Here is a 16,546-nt window from a genome sequence, read left to right as displayed (position 1 = left end):
GTGATATTACTCAGTAAATGTCTGAAAATGGCCTTGTAAGCCGAAAACCGGTTAGCAATAAAAATAATATTGTAGAACAAAAGCAAACTAATGCATTTCATTTATTAATATTTAAGTAATTCCATGGTTGTAAAGATATATTTTATACATAACTATTTTTGTTTTATTATTGTACTTTTTTTTACGTTTTGACAATTATGTGAACCTATTTTATACTGATTGGTTGACGTGATGTGGAGGGAGAAGAGGTAGGCGGAGCATCTTCCTACTTAAGCGTATGCTCGTCACTTGCTGGCACCAGTTGACATCACAGAAGCTGAGAGGAATGCTCCACCTACCATCTTCGAAACATACCATGGGTATAACACGTCTTACTCTATTTTAACCTTATAACCATTTTGTCATATTTTATTGTCAATCTAGTAAGGTTTCTATTACTTTCTAAATTAAATTACAGGTCTGATGATGGTCATGTGATATGATCGAAACCGGTCATCTATGTTCTTGTAACATAGGTCGTGTGATCAAGACTGAATTTTACAAAGAAAAACTTATTAATGAGTTAAATTTGTGGATGATGACAACTGGAAATGTACCTGTGAGATGTTCCGAACTCAATGGTCCCTTAGTGATGATAATAAGTTATTGGTGGATTTAAAGATCATTTAGTACTCTCGCAGAAGACCCTCGAAGTATATTTTGGAGGGAGTGATGACGATTTTGATTGGAATCGTGATCCTTTCATTGAGTAGAAACATCTTCAGAATATTTTATGTTTATGCTTACAAAAGGAACAGCAGACAGAACATTTAAATCAAATATTTTCGAAGTGCCTATGCATACATCTTTGTTGTCATTAATCATTTACTATTCAGGAATCTCCTAGATGCCAATTAATGTCTTATTACCAGTCTCAACTACATATTTGTGTGAACTAGGCTTCTCGACGTTGGCTTGAAATTAAGATGGCAAAGAACAAAAGACTCAAATCCGTCATTGATGAAATGAGGCGTGCTTTGTCAACCGTTGCGTCACGAATTAGCAGTTTGTGTTCAGATCAGCAGTCTCAAGTATCATATTGAAGATTTGAGTAGTCATATTCTTTAAAATTCGTGTTATAAGTGCGTGTTTTCCACAGTGAATTAAAGTTGATAATTTGTTAATAAATACTTGAATCTGTTCATCTTCTGCAATAATAACAATAATAATAATTAATTACATTACCACGTAATAATTCGTAATGATATTAAGATTCACTGTCTTGAAAGGAGGGTATAAAATGAACATCAACAAAAGCAAAACAAGGATAATGAAATGTAGTCGAATTAAGTCGGGTGATGCTGAGGGAATTAGATTAGGAAATGAGACGCGTAAAGTAGTAAAGGAGTTTTGCTATAAGGGGAGCAAAATAACTGACGATGGTCGAAGTAGAGAGGATATAAAATGTAGATTCGCAATGGCAAGGAAAGCGTTTCTGAAGAAGAGAAATTTGCTAACATCGAGTATAGATTTAAGTGTCAGGAATATGTTTCTGATAGTATTTCTATGGAGTGTAGCCATGCATGGAAGTGAAACAAGGACGATAAATAGGTTAGACAAGAAGATAATAGAAGCTTTCGAAATGTGATGCTACAGAAGAATGCTGAAGATTAGATCACATAACTAATAAAGAGGTATTGAATAGAATTGGGGAGAAGAGGAGTTTGTGGCACAACTTGACTAGAAGAGGGGATGAATACACTAAGCAGATTCAGACGGATGTAGGTTTCAGTAGGTACTGGGAGATGAAGAAGCTAGCACAGGATAAAGTAGCATGGAGAGCTGCATCAAACCAGTCTCAGGACTGAAGACCACAACAACAACACATTAAGATTCACACTATTTTGAGGGTACAGTCATTATGCTATGACGTCATGGGTCTAGATGTGCCGTCAGTAATGGAAGCTTGTGGAACATTGCTCTGTAGTGTGCTTTGTTTTCATATTTTCACTGGTGTGGTAAGAAATTACTTTTATAATGGCTGATGTGTATCAGAAATCTATTACATTACTTATTCGGCAGTAATTACAAAATGTAGTAGTGTCGTAAGGCTTGCTTCTTCCAAATATGGAAGTGGCCCCAGCTCCGAGTACTGAGTTTGATTCTGTTGATATTTCTGCAGATAGTTTGAATGGTGATTGTGAAATTCTGGAATTCCGCATCACTATTCATAAATTGCTCGAGTACATAAAAGAGCGAAGAACGTCAATAGCGCGTTGGTCCGCCTATAGCCCTCACGTAAGCAGTTATTGGGTTTTGCATTGATTGATAAATTTGTTGGATGTCTTTCTGAGGGATATTGGGCCAAATTCTGTTCGATTGGCGGGTTGGATCATCAGAATCCCGAGAAGGTTGGAAAAAATGGTTCAAATGGCTCTGAGCACTATGGGACTCAACTGCTGTGGTCTTTAGTCCCCTGGAACTTAGAACTACTTAAACCTAACTAACCTAAGGACATCACACACATCCATGCCCGAGGCAGGATTCGAACCTGCGACCATAGCAGTCGCACGGTTCCGGACTGCGCGCCTAGAACCGCGAGACCACCGCGGCCGGCGAGAAGGTTGGAGGGCTGTGCCCATACTGTTCCGAAAGTTCCCAAATGGGGAGAGATTCGGTGACCTTGATGATTAAGGTAGGGTATGGCAAACACGAACATCAGCAGTAGAAACACTCGCTATGTGCGGACGGGAATTATCTAGCTGAAATGTCAATTGGAGAGAAATCCGGTGACCTTGATGGCTAAGGTAGAATATGACAATCACGAAGGCAAGCTAGAATAAACCCCCGCCTTGAGCTGGATGACATTATCAGGCTCAAATGTGAGCCTATGATTCCTTACCATGAAGGGCAAAAAAATGGCATGTAGAATATCGTCAACGTACTGCTATCCTGTAAGAGCGTGAATGATAACCGAAGGACTCCTTTTATGAGAAGAAAGGGCACCCCAGACCATCACTCCTGGTTGTTGGGTCCTATGGAGGACGACAGTCACATTGAAGTCCCACGATTGCCCAGGGCGTCTCCAGACCCGTCTTCGCTGATTGTGGCTCAGTTCGAAGCGGAACTCATCACTGAAGAAATTCTACAGCAGCTAATGAGATTCCAGGTCTTATACGTGTCTGGGGATGTCCCTGCCAGCATTGGGATACCAATCTGATTGTTGCCCGCCCTATAACTCGACAAAAAAGAGCGATGTCTGGGGAGCCATTTCTTTTCAAAGCAGGACCCCATTCGCTGCCATATTCTACGCCCTATTCTGTTACCCGTTATGGTAACCCATCCTTGGCTTACATCTCAGCAAGATAATGTCTTCCTGGAGATGGCGAGAGTTTCTAGTGCTTCTCTTCGTGCTCGCCAAACCCTATCTTGGCCAGAAAAGTCGCCGGATCTCTCGCCAGTTGAGAATGTTTGGAGCATTGTGGTCAGGGTCCTCCAACTAGCTCGGTGGTTTGAGGGTCTAAGACACCAGTTGTACAGAATCTGGTTCGATATCCGTCAGCAGATATCTAACAACTCTACCAATCAAGTCCAAGCAGAAAAACAGCTTCGACAAGTGCCAGAGGAGGACTAGCACTTTACTAACTTGCTCGATGTATGAAGTTTCGTACTACTTTTTGACAGTTGTTGGTCAAGAAAGACACCAATTTTATGAATAGATGAACTACATTAACAAATCACTAAGTAAAAGAAGTTACGTTCCAAAATGTTTTATGGACGGCGCTACGCGTAGACAAAGACTTGAAAATGGTAGGAATGCTGAAACAAGCTTGTCGCTAACCAATGTAAAAAGAAATAGACTGATCCGTAAAACTTAATCTGAGCTCTTAAGTTAATACATAACAACCACCTCGGAAGTCAGGCAATTTCGAAAATTAGCTACAAAGCTTAGGAAACTATCACTGGACAACGCTACAGATCAGTCCGTCACCACAACCAGTTTTCTTACACTCACATTCGTTGAGTTCGCCAATTCACAAACAAACTGTAAAATTTCCACCTAGTAATCTAGACCTCGGGCTACGCTACAGTTCAGTCCGTTACTACAGACACTTTTTCTGCAGTCACATTCGTTGACTTCGCCTTTTCGCAACCAGACTACAACATTTGATTACGAAACAATATCCAAAGTGTTAAGCTTTACTTGCGACAGCGGATGCGTAATGTGCTGATGTTGGCTACGACCGTTGAAAGCAGAGAATTAGTCACGTTGGTGTAAGCAAGTCGGGTCATGGTAAACGTTTTGTTGTGAAATGTTCGGTTTACGAGAATAATTAATTTACTGAGCGGACAAGGGTTCATGCGAGAACCTGTCAACCACAGAGCACGAACAACATTAATTATTTACTTAGTGGTAAACACGAAAGCCAATCCCCCCCATTCTGAATGGTTGGATTTTCAATAAGGGTTGTGTGTTCCCAGCATTCAACGGTAGTTGCACATTGCACTGCCGAAGCTGTCAGGAAAGTTTTACCATCCCAAGAAATACTCTCATATGCAGGGCCACGTATAATACAAGAAATACCTGCGAAGACCAGTAGACAACTTTATTACCTGCATTATCTCCATCAATAACAGTCAGTCTCGCACTATCATGTCAAAAACAAAAGTAATCAGTTCGTATCTTCCACCGACATAAGACATTAGATTCAGCGTTCTCACTGGCTGTTGTGTGCTATCACCCAACTGACTACGACCAACGGAAATGAATTGACAACAGTAGTAAGCAGCAGAAGAGCCGCTGACACACTACATGCACTTTAAACTAGATTAAAAATGTAATTCCTGACGGAAGCAATGAAAATGTGAAAACGATGAGCGCTATTAAGAAGTGCAACTCAATATTCACACAGAGAATGGACGTCTGAGTAGCCTTTACCATTACGTTATTGATTAAAGCCTACGGTTAGTACCGCAGATTCCCCTGGACCTGAAGAAAATCTATTCTGCGCTTCTATATATTCATTCCAGATACATTCCTACTTTACAGTCCCTAGGAATACTGGAGAGGGAGAGCGTAGGGCTCACCTCCAGCGCGGGAAGCGGCTCAGCAGCGGGCGCCGTGAAGAGGGTCCTCCACAGGTAGGACATATACAGGACTGCCCCGACAGTTGCTAGGACCTCCGCGGCCGCCACGTCCTCCTGCAGCTCCAGCCGGTCCTCCCGACTAACGACGGGCTCCACGGCGTCTTTCCCCGGCAGCAGCGTCGTGAACAGGTAAGTGCTGACCAGCGACAGCGAAATGCACAGCAGCCCGCTACACAACATTTTCTCCAGATGTTACCCCGGCAACGGCGCGCGCTCTCAGCGCCTCTGTTGTTGGCCGATTACTGCACAAGTATCGTCCGCGAACTTTCACATTATCTGGACCGTCTAACTGCTCCTTGCGCTCCAAATGACGTAACACAGTCTCTATTGTTAATACAATTACACGCCATTTAAATAATTTTCGAAACAGAATCCCACACGATGAGTAACTTAAACATAGTTTTAACCGCACGAGATTGGGATCAAGACGAATTTGGCTAACAGCCATCTGTTTTCACCAGAGACGTTACTAGCTGCTGTGGCGTCATTTCTTGGTGCGCAGTTTGAACTGCATTTATTTACAGCGTTATTCGCTATCGTATATTCGTTGGTTTGGTTACTATTTATTCTCTGCCGTGCGTCATAAACAAAACACTGTCTCTTCAATTTATTTACTTATTTCACAACATGTCTAGCAAACGTAACGTCATTTTGACGTCACGTGAAATATCGACGATAACAGGAGCTGCCAACGACTCTTGTTCGCGTTCGATACGGGCCTCTCACTATAGTTCACGCACACTTATCGGAGATCTATAAAAACACCTCATTCTTCGAAAGATTTGTTATAATTATTTTAGCAGCTGAACGATACATAATGATTTATCGGCGGTTATTGCCTTCATATAAGAGTTCTCTCTCTGGAGTGGGTTGTTATCGTCAGTAATTTACAAATTAAGCTTAAAACTATTGTTTTTAAAATTTGCAGTATGCCGTTTCAAGCCAACAGAACACTGAAAATTTATCACCGACACGCCACTGTCATCATTAAGTTAATAACGCATCAACGATATAAGCTTTCAAGAGACACTATGACAACGCTAACAGAAGAAGCATATGACTCGACGAGGTGCTGCCGTAATGGATCGCTTCATGGTTGCCGGAGTCGAATGACGTAGGTTCGCATCTCGCCACATGCAAACATTTTTTTTGTTACAATAGCGTTGTTAATACATTCTCGGAGTCCCTTATGAATGTAGTACACGTACGTTCTGCAATATTCGATGTCACTTAAGTTTCCGGCTGATTAGAGAACAAAGAACTAAATAAATATTCAGCGATTTCCAAGTGTGTGGTTAGGTAGGAACACAATATGACAGCTTAAATTGCTGGAAGTGAATCGAGGGACAATAACTTTCATATTCTTCCTTGTTACAAAGTCCATAGCAGTACATGCTAAATGGCGTCACGTTTCTAGGTGGTGTTTTGAAATGTGTGTTACCCTTCTATTTCGACGGTAATTCTAAGATCTTGTTAATTATCAGTTCTTTTCTTTACAATACACATTTTATTTTTAGTTTCTGCTGTGTATCGAGGTCGCCACAGCAGATATGGAGACTCTTTTGCAGTGTTAAGTACGTGTCCCTTTATTTTCAATAAATAGTTAAAGTTCATCTTCCGCCGACAGTTTTATTTTACTCCCGATATATATGTCCCTATTCGTGATTGTCTATCTCATTCAAGAGGACGACGGCACAGATTCCCCTGCGTACATCCAGATATAGATTTTCTGTGAGTTTCATACATCGCTTACGTCAATTGCACGTGTGGTTCCTTTGGAAAGGGCACGACCAATTTCCTATTCCAAATTACCATAATCTTAGCACGTTGTCCGTCTCTAATAATCTTGTTGTCGACCGGACATTAAACTGTAATCTTTTTTTCTGTTTTGTTTATATCAGTCTCCACTTGAGCTGTGTAGTTTCAGAGTATCTCTTGAAGACCGCTTCGATTTGTTATGGTAGTCTTAAGGTTTAGAGGCTCGTATTGTGCGTTATAGCATTCATTACTGTAGTAGAGATTCTTTTACGATATTGGAACCCGATCTGTATTCTTCTTGATAAATGATTCCCTCAACAGTCTGAGATTTAGCAGCGCATATGTAGTCCGAAATACTTATTTTTCTCAATGCAGTAAAATTCCAAATCAAAACTGAGTGTTTTATTTGGGTTTCAATATACAGTCAACAATACGACGTGGTCAAAAGTATCCGGACAACCCAAAAAACATACTTTTTCATATTAGGTGCATTGTGCTTCCGTCTACTGCCAGGTACTCCATGTTAGTGGCCTCTGTAGTCATCAGACATCGTGAGAGAGCAGAATGGGGTGCTCCGCGAACTCACGGACTGCGAGCGTGGTCAGGTGACTGGGTGTCACTTGTGTCATACTTCTGTACGCGAGATTTATACACTCCTAAACATCCCTAGGTCCACAGTTTCCGGTGTTATAGTGAATTGGAAACGTGAAGGGACATGTACAGCACAAAAGCTTACATGCCGAACTCGTTTGTTGACTGACACAGACTGCCGGCAGTTGAAGAGGGTCGTAAATAGTAATAGGCAGACATGTATCCAGACCATCACACAGGCATTCCAAAATGCACCATGATCCCTGCACGTACTATGGCAGTTAGGCGGGAGGTGAGAAAACTGGGATTTCATGGCCGAGAAGCAGCTCACTAGCCACATATCACCCATGTAAATGCCTAATGGCCCCTCGCTTGGTGTAATGAGCGTAAACATTGGACGATTGAACAGTGGAGAAACGCTGTGTGGAGGGACGATTCACGCTACACAATGTGGCGATCCGAAGACAGGGAGTGGGGATGGCGAATGCCCGGCGAACGTCATCCATAAGCGTGTGTAGCGCCAACAGTAAAATTCGGAGACGGCGGTGTTATGATATGGCCGTGTTTTTCATGGAGGGGCTTGCACCTCTTGTTGTTTCTGTTGTGTTGGCAGAAAATCCAACACCGTGTTACTAGCAGAGGCCAAAATGGACGCGTTTTAGCTCACGCAGGCTGGCGTGAGGACGGAAGAACTATACTGACGTGAAGTCTGCAACATGACAAGGAATTAGAATTCAGAAAGCGGACGTAATTAGTTTGATACTTAACTATAATCCATTAATGATGAACGTCGCTCTTGGCGGTACATGATTCACAATATTATCAGTTCAGAATACATTCTTGAAGAATATGGCGCCTTGGTAGGTCGTCGTAAATGACTTAGCTGAAGGCTATGCTAAACTGTCGTCTCTGCAAGTGAGAGCGTATGTAGACAGTGAACCATCGCTAGCAAAGTCGGCCGTCCAACTGGGGCGAGTGCTAGGGAGTCTCTAGACTAGACCTGCCGTGTGGCGGCGCTCGGTCTGCAATCACTGATAGTGGCGACACGCGGGTCCGACGTATACTAACGGGCCGGGGCCGATTTAAAGGCTACCACCTAGCAAGTGTGGTGTCACCACAGTTTCAAATGGCCCTATCACAGCACTGGCCTACATTGATGTTTTGAGCACCTTCTTGCTTGTCACTGTTGAAGAGCAATTCGGGGATGGCGATTGCATCTTTCAAAACGATCGAGTACCTGTTCATAATGCACGGCCTGTGGCGGAGTGGTTACAGGAAATAACATCCTTGTAATTGACTAGCCTACACACAGTCCTGACCTGAATCCAATAGAACACCTTTGGGGTGTTTTGGGACACCGACGTCGTGCCTGGCCTCACCAACCGACATGGATTCCTCTCCTCAGTGCAGCACTCGGTGAAGAATGGGCTACCATTCCCCAAGAAACCTTCCAGCAGCTGATTGAACGTACACCTGCGAGACTGGAAGCTGTCATCAAGACTAAGGATGGGCCAACATCATACTGAGTTCCAGCATTACCAATGGAGGGCGCCAAGAACTTGTAAGTCATTTTCAGCCACATGTCCGGATACTTTTGATCACATAGTGTACATTATGCGTGTCAGCACTGTTCTGTTTCTGTAAAACCTAAATAATCTGTCGCTTTCAGATATCTGACCAGTTTGTGTAAGGTGAATGGAAAAGATATCCAAGAAGTCTTCGAACATTTACAATTTGCCACGAAATCAAAGCTAATAATAAAATGAAGGTTAAGAAGAAATAGAAGCACAACATACACTAATATAACATGAGTGAGTGCGGCGAAAATAGGTTGACCTAAGTTGTTAACAGAAGGGGATAACGTCAAAGCTTTCTACCTCAAAACAGCCGACGTGCCGTAATGTGACGTGATGGTTTGTTGAATACTGCCATTTGAAATGCTATGTGAAATGTTTTGACTTGATGTGACCTCCAGTGTTTATTGGCCTTAAATAAACAACGCAGTGCCGAGATCACTGTGACAATTCCATCTTAACATTGAGAACACGCACAGAACGCAATGCTCACTCCAGAGATATTTCTGATCTACGAGAATTCCCTCAAAAGTTCGACAGAGTTACTCACTCTTTGTCCAAGCACATATGAGAAATAACTTTTCCTGTTCGAATGAAACTTCTTTTGTGATCCCTGTGTAAGTAGGCTGTTTAGGTTTTCGTATTGGTAACGCCACTGGAGTGCAAATGCGACCTCTCACTCCTTTATCCGCCATGATGAATCTCGACCTGTGACGTCACCTGGCAGCTACTGCAGTTTGTTTACAACGGTGCCGCTCAGTGTTTCTATCGAAGGCGTGTATGTGAGTTCATGTTATACGTTAGTTTGTGTGTAATTCTTGTCCTGCCGAGTGTTCAGTTGGAAAGGAATTGTTCTGTGAGTCTTGTAGCTTCGTTGTTGGAATTATGTCCACAAATGTGTCGTATTGTGCAGTTGCTGAATGTAGTAATAGTGGACGTAAGACTGAAGGCGTAATTTGTCATCGTTTTCCAAAAACAGTTGAACTACAGCGTAAGTGGAGTGCTCGTTGTAAACGAGAGGACAAAATTAATGTTAATTATGCAAGAGTTTGTTCTGAACATTTTTGTGAAAGCGATTATAGACGACACTTGCAGAATGAATTGTTAGGTCTACCTACACGGAAAATGCTACAGGATAATGCTGTTCCGTCCCTAAAAATACCAAACTGGCACTGAAATATATTCGAAGTTCCAGGTCCCAGCACCGCGAATGTTGCCGATAGTGTTCTAACAGAGAGAGAACGTCGCTGTGACACTAGAACAGTAAAAAACAGAGCTCTCTCAACATTGAAAACTTTATCTCCCAAGAAAAGTAAGCTGGACAAATCCAGCAACACCGACGATTTTACCGATCCGATAATTTCACTTAAAGACCAGGAAATTCAAGCACTGAAGAAAGAATTCGTTAGTATGAAGATTAAAAATGCTCGACTGGAACAAAGAATTAAGTCCATGAAAGAAGTTATAAAGCAAGCTACATCTAGAAAGCGTAATGTGTCTCACACTAAGAAGCACGAATCTGTATCCTGGAATGTGAGAAGTACACTTTCTCAGTGTTTCACACCAGGACAAATTCGTTGTCTGTTAAAGAAGAGGAAGCAAGTAAAGTGGTGCTCAGAGGACATTGCAAATGCTCTCACATTGAGAGCTTTGTCTCCTAAAGCATATGCCTACCTGAGGAGGAAAAATTATCCTTTTCCCTGCAGGTCAACACTCCAGACATGGACGAAACAGTTCAAGTGCCAACCAGGTATTTTGAAACCAGTTTTGGAGTTAATTAAAGGCGATTGGTGTCCTAAGGCTCGACGAGATGGGCATCGACGGTCGTGTGACTTACGATTCGTCCGACGACGTAGTACTCGGACCACACAACAATTTCCAAGTCGTCATGGTTCCCAGCTTGTTTTCAAAATGGAAGCAGCCAGTGTATTATGTCTCTGATGTTGCAACGTCTAGTGATTTGTTGCAGGATGTCATAAAAGAAGTTGAAACAGCAGGAATCCGTATCGTAGCTGTTACGTGTGACATGGGACCTAAAAATATGAATGTGTGGTGTGTCTACATCCAAGACATTCTTTTCAAACCCTGTTGATCATAGCAGAAAAGTCTGGGTTATTTTTGATGTTCCATATTTGCTTAAGTTATTAAGAAATCATTTTCTTCATGACGGAATCACTTTGCCTGATGGTACAGTGATTACAAAAATGCTTATAGAAGACCTTCTTCGACATCAGAAAGGCGATCCTTCGATCAATCACCACATATCGGAGATTCATCTTAACGTTAGTGGACGTGATCGTCAGAATGTCCGAAGTGCTGCACAGATATTTTCACGTCGCACTGCCCAAGCTGTGAGATATGTTCTGCATAAAGATCGCGAAGGAAGCTCCATTGAGCTCGTGAACGATGTTTTCGATGTGCTGATTTCGAGGTACCCTCAAGATGAGATAGCTCCCCTTAGAAGTGGTTACGGGTTTAATATCAGAAGTCAGGAGAACTCTCGAAAAATATTTCTTGAAATGTGTTCTAATATGCGAGTAGGAAAAAGAAACAGTCTACTCCCGTTTCAGAAGGGATTCATTATATCAATAAATTCACTTTTTGGACCTTTGAATGATATGAAAAATTCCGGAGCTACTTATATATTGACAGCCAGACTTAATCAAGACTGTCTGTAAAATTTCTTTTCCAGAGTTCGTGGCCTTGGTGTCTTCTACAACAATCCCACTCCTTTCAAGGTGAAAAACAGAATTCGTTTATTGATACTGACTGGAAGTGCAAGTGAAATACCTTTGTCTTCTGGTGCTTCGACTTCAGAGGACAGAAATGAGAATTCTGCTTCTGAAAACTACCCGACACCAGCTGATGAAACTGAGGAAGATTTTGCACGTTTTCTCTCGAGTGAATTATGTATAAGAGTAACTGATAAATTATTTGACGTCGCTACTGATGACGAAAACTTGCTCATAGATTTCGAGCTCAGTGATTCAGTGTGTACCAGTGAAGACGTGAATGATGATGCTTTAAAATATCTAGCAGGATATATAGCATTCAAGTGCAAAAACGTTGACAGTTCTTTCGGAAATACAGCAGGGCAGTGTGTTGTTGATACAGAATTAAGTCTGAAGCAAGACTGGATTACTATTATTTCAAAAGGGGGCCTCATTTCTCCCTCTACTGACTGGTTTGCTAAAATACGTTAGAAAATACATTTGTTGTTTTTCATGGATCAAATATTTCTCATAGTAATAGAGTGATGGCAACCTTAGCAGAACATATAAGTGCGAAATTTCCCGAAGTGAATAGCAAAATAGTTCAGTTATATGTCAGAACAAGAACTTTTATACGGATTAGACATTTAAACAAAAGAGCCAAAATTGATGCAATGAAACGAAATTCGGCAACGAAGAATCGACTCTGGTCAGCGTCGCCTTCAGCGTCTTCGACGTAGCTTCTGCATCAGCTTTGTAAGGTAAGTTCGAAGATTACTATCTTTTTATTTAAAAACATGTGTAAAATAGGCAGTAGTCAACTGTAAAACATTTACCGTAGTCAAATGCCTAAAACACGAGCATGAATGCGGATGCGAACATCGGCCACTAGTTTTGCGTGGCGATATATCATCATTGCTACTAATATTTAACGTATTTCTTTCGGAAACCTTGTATAAAATATTAACATGAAGTGTGTTCAACCCTGTGAGCGCGAAACTTTAAGTTATGTGAGAAGAGAAGAGACGTGAAAACAGTTATTTTGCAATCTCTCATATTCTACAAACGGAGACTGCTGCCGTCTGACTGCCGGGTGACGAAACAAGTCGCTGACCAATGAGAGCGCACTAAGCCAATCTGGCACACCTTTTTTATTCTATGTTCCTTGGATAACGCCACGTAGCGCTCTGTATGAAAATCACTGGCTGCGATGTGTGCAGTCTGTGGCTGGTTAGCATTGTTGTAATATTCTCCATTGTCGTTTTGGGCAGTTGGCTGTTAACAGCGCGTAGCGTTGCGCAGTTGGAAGCGAGCCGCAAGCAGTGGTGGATGTGGGGAAGTGAGACAGCGGATTTTTGAGAGCGGATGATGGATGTCATGAACAGCTATATATATTATGACTTTTGAACACTATTAAGGTAAATACATTGTTTGTTCTCTATTAAAATCTTTCATTTGCTAACTATGCCTATCAGTAGTTAGTGCCTTCCGTAGTTTGAATCTTTTATTTAGCTATCAGTAGTAGCGCTCGCTGTATTCCAGTAGTTCGAGTAACGAAGATTTTTGTGAGGTAAGTGATTTGTGAAAGGTATAGGTTAATTTTAGTCAGGGCCATTCTTTTGTAGGGATTATTGAAAGTCAGATTGCGTTGCGCTAAAAATATTGTGGGTCAGTTTAAGCACAGTCATGTATAATTTTTCTAAGGGGACGTTTACCTGTACTAATGTCATATGTAGCTTTGCAACACTGAGCAATTTCTGTTCATATAATGGTATAGTGAATAAGCATTTTTCGCATTTTTCCGTTAAAGAACTTTATTATATGCAACGTAATTTCTTGCATAATTTTTACTGGTACTGTGTGTATGACGACACAAATACACTCCTGGAAATGGAAAAAAGAACACATTGACACCGGCAAATTAGGGACACTGTTGCTCCTGGGGTATCGGCGAGGACCATTCGCAACCGTCTCCATGAAGCTGGGCTACGGTCCCGCACACCGTTAGGCCGTCTTCCGCTCACGCCCCAACATCGTGCAGCCCGCCTCCAGTGGTGTCGCGACAGGCGTGAATGGAGGGACGAATGGAGACGTGTCGTCTTCAGCGATGAGAGTCGCTTCTGTCTTGGTGCCAATGATGGTCGTATGCGTATTTGGCGCCGTGCAGGTGAGCGCCACAATCAGGACTGCATACGACCGAGGCACACAGGACCAACACCCGGCACCATGGTATGGGGAGCGATCTCCTACACTGGCCGTACACCTCTGGTGATCGTCGAGGGGACACTGAATAGTGCACGGTACATCCAAACCGTCATCGAACCCATCGTTCTACCATTCCTAGCCCAGCAGCGGAACTTGCTGTTGCAACAGGACAATGCACGTCCGCATGTATCCCGTGCCACCCAACGTGCTCTAGAAGGTGTAAGTCAACTACCCTGGCCAGCAAGATCTCCGGATCTGTCCCCCATTGAGCATGTTTGGGACTGGATGAAGCGTCGTCTCACGCGGTCTGCACGTCCAGCACGAACGCTGGTCCAACTGAGGCGCCAGGTGGAAATGGCATGGCAAGCCGTTCCACAGGACTACATCCAGCATCTCTACGATCGTCTCCATGGGAGAATAGCAGCCTGCATTTCTGCGAAAGGTTCATATACACTGTACTAGTGCCGACATTGTGCATGCTCTGTTGCCTGTGTCTATGTGCCTGTGGTTCTGTCAGTGTGATCATGTGATGTATCTGACCCAGGAATGTGTCAATAAAGTTTCCCCTTCATGGGACAATGAATTCACAGTGTTCTTATTTCAATTTCCAGGAGTGTAGATTATTGAGCTGAAAGAAGACATGCTTATTATGCTGAAAAGTAGTGAACTTCGAATTTACAGGTAATGAAATGTGTACTTAATATGTATGTACTCTAGCTGTCTTTCCCACAACATTCAATCATTATACAATGCGACATAAGACATACTGTCAAAAGGAACTGCAACAAATACTTAACAACTAAATAGCATCTCTTAACTAACAGTAAATATATAGACGTCATCATTATCATCATCTGCAAAGAAGAACTTCATTATTCATATCACCATAACTTCATCACTATCATCATCTGCAAAGATAAAACTTCATTATTCATATTAGCATATTCTTCATATAACTATTCATCATCATTTATTATCATCTGCTAAAAAATAGACACTTCATTAATCACATTCATATTACCGTTTACTTCATACAACTATTCATTATCATTCATTACTTCATATAGTATAGAGTTTCTTATTTCTAGCATATTTCATCACTAAAATTAACATGAGTAGTTCTATCTGACAGCGTGCATCAATCGCCTCGTATTCTGAAAGAAAAAGTAATTAGTCAAAACTGCTATCATACAATGTGTATAGTATATTATCGTTAATGCTTGTTAATTCTGATCCAGTTACTCTTCATGACAAGGTGTTGCATTTTCTTTCGTTCATTTCGATGGGTAACTTTCAGTTCATAGTAAGCCACTGTGGTTTGTTTAATTTATTTCTTTTACACGTTATTGCTTTCTGAAAATGATGAATATGAATTAATATTTTGCTTTGAATTCATATACCTATTAAACGAAAACTTGTTTCTAGTGATATAACTAAGCATACAGCATAGCATGACAGAAAACGTATTATGTCAAAAACATAGACAGTTTTCAAGTGCAAAAAATGTACATACAGCATAATAATGTAGTAGCAAAAAATGTAAAATAGTCAAGATGTTGCGGTATCATAAGGCAAAAATGTCAAAGTCAACTGGTGTTTGTTACATCTTAAAGATTTCATAGTACATACAGACAGAAATTCTACTTTCGATAGGAAAACAATCATACATACACAAAAAATCAAAAATGAGCACGTTCTGACATCTAACGACAAGAAAAGCGACCTGCTAACCTTACATTGCCGGGCACTTGCCAAGAAAAAATATAATCATCATCAGTAACTGGTCATATAAATATCTGCAAATGGCATTACAGTGCGATAAATCATAAAGTATGTTCATTCAATAAAGGGTATAATATTGTAGACATGGTGATTGCCCTGGCTTTTTCTGGTTCTCAAAGTTTTAACATGTACTACATTGGGGTGAGGAATGCTGCGAATTCTATATGGACCTGCGTATAGAAGTTCAAATTTACTGCATCTACTCTTTCCTCTGTTGGATAAATAGTGTGTACGTACTAATATCTTCTGTCCTATGTGAAAGTCACGGCGTGTACAAATCTGTTTCTGCTGTCGTCTCCGGCGCTCTGCGGCACGTTTGATGTTGTTGAGCCCAATCTCAATTATTTCATGGTTACGTAGTCGACGACATGTAGGAATTTTTCAATATAACAGTCGGAGATAGCATAGTAGATTCATTTGGTAGGAGTTAATTACATCCTGGAATGAGAGCATGTGTGTATCCCAATCAATATGTCTTTTATGGTAGTATATTCTACATAGTTTACCAATTTCTTTCATTAGTCGTTCACAAGGGTTCGAAGAAGCCTGATACTTGGATATATAGATCGGAGAAATGTTTCTAGCTCGTAACATACGTGTCCATGATGCAGATCGAAACTGTGATCCATTGTAGGAAATTACTTTCAATACATGCCACTGGCGACAACATCGATGTACTGTGGAGACCTCACGCCCCACGTGTTGAGCAATTCGGCGGTACGTCCACCCGGCCTCCCGCATGCTCACTATACGCCCTAGCTCAAAGTCCGTCAACTGCACATACGGTTCACGTCCACG

Source organism: Schistocerca gregaria, chromosome 4 (genome assembly GCF_023897955.1).
Source record: "Schistocerca gregaria isolate iqSchGreg1 chromosome 4, iqSchGreg1.2, whole genome shotgun sequence".
Lineage (NCBI taxonomy): Eukaryota > Metazoa > Arthropoda > Insecta > Orthoptera > Acrididae > Schistocerca > Schistocerca gregaria.
The sequence above is the reverse complement of the archived record's forward strand: the minus strand, read 5'-3'. Positions refer to the sequence as shown.